The 6,275-nt window shown below is 41.9% G+C and overlaps 1 protein-coding gene across 2 annotated transcripts in view; it reads right to left on the reverse strand.

Moving 5' to 3' along the window:
* The window catches only part of Denn2b (DENN domain containing 2B), a 179,808-nt gene that overhangs the window by 173,082 nt on the left and 451 nt on the right, over positions 1-6,275 (reverse strand). The gene's annotated exons all lie outside the window — the stretch shown is intronic.

Consider the following 6,275-nt stretch of genomic DNA (forward strand, 5'->3'; position numbering starts at 1 on the left):
AACCAGGAACCAAGGTTCTTTGTCATTTTTATTTAACACTGTGTTGATGGCCAGTATTCAGAGGCAGAAATCCTGACTAAAATATTATGATTGAGGCAGGCATATACTTTTAATACCAGCAGGAGTCTGCATAAAGACTTCCGGGACTTCTCTATGTACCAGGGCTACATAGAGGGACTCTTTTTTTTTTTTTAGGTATTTTCCTCGTTTACATTTTCAATGCTATCCCAAAGGTCCCCCATACCCACCCCCCCCAATCCCCTACCCACCCACTCCCCCTTTTTGGCCCTGGCGTTCCCCTGTACTGGGGCATATAAAGTTTGCAAGTCCAATGGGCCTCTCTTTGCAGTGATGGCCGACTAGGCCATCTTTTGATACATATGCAGCTAGAGACACGAGCTCCCGGGTACTGGTTAGTTCATATTGTTGTTCCACATATAGGGTTGCAGTTCCCTATAGCTCCTTGGGTAATTTCTCTAGCTCCTCCATTAGGGGCCGTGTGACCCATCCAATAGCTGACTGTGATCATCCACTTCTGTGTTTGCTAGGCCCCGATAGAGAGACTCTTAAAAAAAAAAAAAAAAAAAAAAGGACAAGTTAAGATTGGCTAGTTGTCTCTTTTTTGAGGTGGGACCTAGCAATGTAGTCCATGGCCTTTAACTTCTGCTCTCCTGTTTCAGTCTCCTAAACAGCTGGAATTTAAAGGTGTGTAGCACCAAGCCCTCAGGTCAAATGTCTTCATGTACAGATGATATGTAGAAAATACCAAAGGATCCACAAAAGTCCCCCACTAGGATTAATAAGTTCATTAATGTCCAGTTGTCTAAAACAACTAAATAAATAAAATTAAAACTAGGTTGTATGTGTGTGTGTGTGTCCTTTTCAAAAACAAATAAAAAATGGAGGGGAAGGGAGGAGGCAGGAAGGAGGAAGTGAGGGAGGAAAGGAAGAACAACTATCATGATAGTTAATATTGATTGCCACCATGTCAGAATATAAACACACAGGATATATATCACCTAAGAGACAAGCTTGTGGGTACACCTGTGACAGATTGTCTTGATTAGGTTAACTGAGGCAGGAAGACCAAGAGTGAATGGCACCATTCCCTGGGCTTGGGTCCTGGACTCCATAAAGAACGAGAAAGCTAGCTGAACACCAGCAATCACTGACAAAGAGAATATACCTGGAAACATTAAATCAGGTACTGAGCAGCCTTTTATTAAATCCTCAACACTGCACTCAGGATGGGAAGGGAGTGTAGCCCCAGGGAGCATTATGCGAACTTTATAGGGGACAGGACAGAAGTAAGAGTGACATTAGCCTGTCAAACCCTGATTACCTGCAGAACATTTTCCAAAAAAGGGTATGGGAGCATGGTATCTAATGCAGCCTGGTACAACATTTCAGCTGCAGATCCCATCACTGTCTTGTAAGCAACTCACTGAAGGACTGAGACAAAACAGTGTCACCAGTGTTACTCCCTATCAATCACTCATCTCCACTTCCTGGTTGTGGCTGCAACATGAACAGCAGTTTCAATCGCATGCTGGCAAGACCTCCCAGTACCCTGAAGCTGTGAGGCACAGTGATCTACCTTTCTAGATTTTGCCCGAGTATTTTATCACAGCAACAGGAAAAGAAAGATACAAACAATAATCACTCTACAACATTGATAAAACTCAAGAAAACTGAAGTAAATGTATAGGTATTCTATGTTCATGAATTCAAAAGTCCAATGTTTTCTTAAGATTTACTTTTACTTATGTATATTTGTATGTGCCTGTGCGTGCATGCGTGTGTGTGTGTGTGTGTGTGTGTGTGTGTGACATGTGTGCATGAGTGACTATGGAGACCCAGAGAGGACAGTAGTGAGGTGCTCACTGTAGGTGCTAGGAAGCAAACACACACAGGCCCTCCAGAGGAGCAGCAAACCCTCTTAGTCACTGGGCCATCTCTCTAAGCCATCCAATACTATTTAGATTGCAGATCTTCCCAAATTGACCTGAAAATTCAACTCAATCCCTGTCAGAACCCCAAAAGTCTTTATGTAGGGGTGGTTCTGATGTAGGTCCTGTTACCCAATTGGCTCCTTTTTTTTTTTTAAGATTTATTTATTATAAATAAGTACACTGTAGCTGGCTTCAGATGCACCAGAAGAGGGTATCAGATCTCATTATGGGTGGTTGTGAGCCACCATGTGGTTGCTGGGATTTGAAATCAGGACCTTTGAAAGAGCAGTCAGTGAGTGCTCTTACCCACTGAGCCATCTTGCCAGCCCCCCCCCCCCCCCCGCCCCCTGCCCACCGCAATTGGTTCTTGACAGTAAAGATGCCACAGGTCAATTGCTAGGAGGAAGGAATAGGCAGAACTTTCAGGTCTCTCCCCCCCACACCCCCAACCCTGCAGGCAAGCAAACAGACAGAAGGAGAGGACAGAGAGAGCATACCTCCGCCATGCTTTGGAGGTAGAAAAGCCAACCAGTCATGTGAGATGTTGGGCAGAGCGACCACAGGCCTCTCCGGGCAAAAAGGACGGGATGCTGAGCTGAGACTAAAGGTAACTGAGTGACTAAAGTTGAGGACAGATTTAGAATGCTGAGCTAAGAGTATTCGGGAGGGCACGCCAGCCTGGGAAGATTAATAATGCCCAGAAACTGAGCTAATAAGACAAGCTGAAATTGAACAACAGTGTGTTTTACAATTGCAGATCCAATTTTCTCTGGGTCAGGCAGGTGGGGTGGTCCATTCCTAGAGCTTAGGCGAGGTAGCAAAAGCTACCACACAACATCTTTATGTGGAACTTAACATATCTTTTAAAATATAAATGACCTAGAAAATCAAAACAACTTTGAAAAGTACAGAACACAGTTTGTATACTATGTTCTATACTTGATATCTCAATTTCTAGACTTACCATAAACCTACGACAATCAAGAGAGAATGGCTTACATACATATGATCAATGGAACAGACCAGAAATTAACTCCTGTATACTTATAGTCAACTGACTTTTGACAAAAGTACAAATGCCACCCAATAAAAAAAGAATAGTCTTTTTGACAAACGGTATCTAAAGAAATGAGTTTATACCTCATTTAGCATATATACAAATTAAACTCAAATATTAAAACTTTAGAAGAAGAAAAAATGCTTAATTAGGCAAAAATTACATATGATAACAAAAGCACAACCCATAGAAGAAAATAGTAAAACTGGCCTCACCATAATTTAAGACTTGGTGCTTCAAAAGACATCATTAATAAAATGAAAGGAGAGGATGTGGAGAGATGGTTGAGTAGTTAAGAGTACTTCCTGCCCTTCCAGAGGACCCAGATTCTATTCCCAGGACCCACATGGAGGCTCACAACTGTCAGTAACTCCAGTCCCAAGGAATCTGATGCCCCCTTCTGGCTTCCATGGGCACTACAAGCACATGGTGTACAAACATACAAGCAGAAGAAACATCCATGTCTTCTACTGGCCTCCATGGGCACTGCAGGCTTTTGATGCATATGCATACAAGCAGGCAAAAGACCCATACACATAAAATAAATCTGGAAAGAAGAAATATATTTTAAATAAAATGAAAGTGCAGCTGGAGAGAGTCAGCAGTTAAAAGCACTTGCTGTTCTTGTTGAGGACTGGGGTTTAGTTCCCATCATCCACATGGTGGCTCACAACCACTATACCTCCAGTTCCAGGTGATATTATGTCCTTTTCTAGTCTCTGTGGTCACCAGCACACACATTGTGCACATGCATCCATGTAGGTAAACACTCAGATACATATAAAATAAATCTTTTTTAAAAAGAAAACAAATTAAAGGGAGATGAGGAGAAGCTTAATAGGTAAAATGCTTGCCATGCAAACATAGGGACCTGAGTTGGGACCACCCCAGATGCACCACACCCACATAAAAGCTAAACATGGCAGTGTGCTATTCATTAACTGGTGCAGGGGAATCAGAGACAAAAGGATTTCTGGAGCTTGCAAGCCAGCTATTCTAGCCAAATTGGTGAGTTCCAGGCTCATTAAGAGATGCTGTTTCAAAACTTAAGATGGAACTCAATTGAGGACATCTAGTATCAAACCATACACACACAGACACACAGAGAGAGAGACTGTTGTGATAATGGGAAAGACCTCTTCATTAAGTCCCAACAACGAACCAAAATATGATTCTGTTGAAGTTCACTCTGGGAAATTAAGAGTTTGTGAGGCTTATGGGGGGAATGGGGGAGTTATAAGTAGCTTCCTGACCCACAAGCTATCACACAGGAAGGCCTGGATGTTGGCCCTTCCCTTTGTCTTTCCCAGCTTATACACTCTAGCCTCTCTCTGAGACCTAGGCCTCTGAGCAACTAGGGTATAACTGCATACAAACTGCTTGGAGACTCATGTAAAGAAAGGCACAATGATCCCTCCTACCTCTTCCTTCTATGAGGGAATGTCAACAGTCCACAGACACCGCGCACGCACATTTGCAAGCAAGAGCTAATGAAGATGGTGGCTGTTTTGCTCAAAGGACCACACGTTACAACACTCCCAACCCCACCCACCACATAGAAAATGAAGGGCTAGGGATATAGCTCAGTAGTAAAGCTACTTGACTAGTATGCAAAGGGCCCTGAGCATTTTAATCCCCAACAACGAAAAACTGAAAAAGAAAATGAAAAACAGAATATACTGTGATGGTATATTATATATTATTAAGTACATTGTATACATTTATATATTATTATATATTAATATATCATATTATTTGTATAATATATAATTATTACAAACCGTATATCTAATAAAGGGGGCCTATATTCAGAATTTGAACTCTTATTGCCCAATAATAATTTTTAAAAACCACAGACAAACCATATTAAAAAACAGACAAAGGATTTGACCAGGTATTTCAGCAAAGGGCACATAGGAACAGCTAGAAATAACAAGAAACGGTCTACAGCAGTACCGGTCACTATGGAAATCCTAACTGAAGCCCCAGAGACTGTCACTTCATACTCACACCAGCAGGAGAAGGACTGCAACACAAAAAGGCAACAAACGCTAGAGTGGACACGGAAAAGCGGCCAGTTGTGGGAATATAAAACTGTGCAGCAACTTTGAATAACAGCCTGGCAGTTTCATATCATGTAAATATAAATTTATAATACTCTCAAAATTTTTACTTCAAAGTTTCTGCTCAAGAGAAATGAAAATATTTAGTCTTAGAATGCATTATCAGAATAGGCCTCCAGGATGGAAATAGTTCCAAGTGATGAATAAACAAAATACAGTATATTCATATAATGGAATATTATTTATCCATAAAAAGGGATGACAATGTACTATATACTATAACTCAGACAAGCCTCAAAGTAATCTAAATGAAAGAGACCGGTCCAAAGGGCCACATACCATATGATTTTATTTGTATGAATCGCCAGAAAAAGGCAAATTTATGGGGATGTCAATCAGAATAGAGGCTACCTAGATCCTGAAGTTGAAGTGAGAATCATTCATCAATAAGAACTAGACTACTTTTTACTCATTTTTTATGTGTGTGAATGTAGTACATGTGTGCCAAAGAAAGTGTATGGAGGTCTGAGGACAACTTTTGGGAGTCCGTTCTCACCTTCTGCCATGTGTAAGGCAGGGTCTTGCTTGTTGCTACTGCTAGACTATATAATTCAAGGTGTCTAGTCCAGGAGTTCTAGCCAATTTCCTGTCCTCACCTCTTATGTCACTGTTGCAGGGTAGGGCTGACAGATGCACACTACAGATCCTGGCTTCTGGCATGGATTTCAAGGAATCTCAGGTAGCTAGGTTTGTGGGCAAATGTTTCTCTATTCACACTACTTAAGGACTGAGAATTCCTTTGTGTCCTGTGAGGGACCCACCCCGCACTGAGCAATGTTCCTTAAAGTGGAACTTTCTCCCCATTCACGCCCTGCTGCTCACCAGGGGGTGTCACTCCCGCTGAGACCCAGGGCTTTCACCATAGCCCCATGGTGTTCTGAAAGGTATCTGATCCATTTCTTACTTTAAAAAGTGATACGATTGATGCTTGAATGGTAGGTCCAGATCCCAGGACCAAAGAGACTGAAAGCCAGCCTGGTCTACATAGTGAGGGTTTGCACAGTGAGACTGTCAAAAACAAACAAACAAATAAACCTCCAACAAAATTGTGTGAATCTGTTCTTCCAAGGGAGGAATGAGGAAGCTGCAGGAAGGGAATGACGGGATTCCCCACTCACCACTCCACTACATCCTCTACCAACC

Source organism: Mus musculus, chromosome 7 (genome assembly GCF_000001635.26).
Source record: "Mus musculus strain C57BL/6J chromosome 7, GRCm38.p6 C57BL/6J".
Classification (NCBI taxonomy): Eukaryota; Metazoa; Chordata; class Mammalia; order Rodentia; family Muridae; genus Mus; species Mus musculus.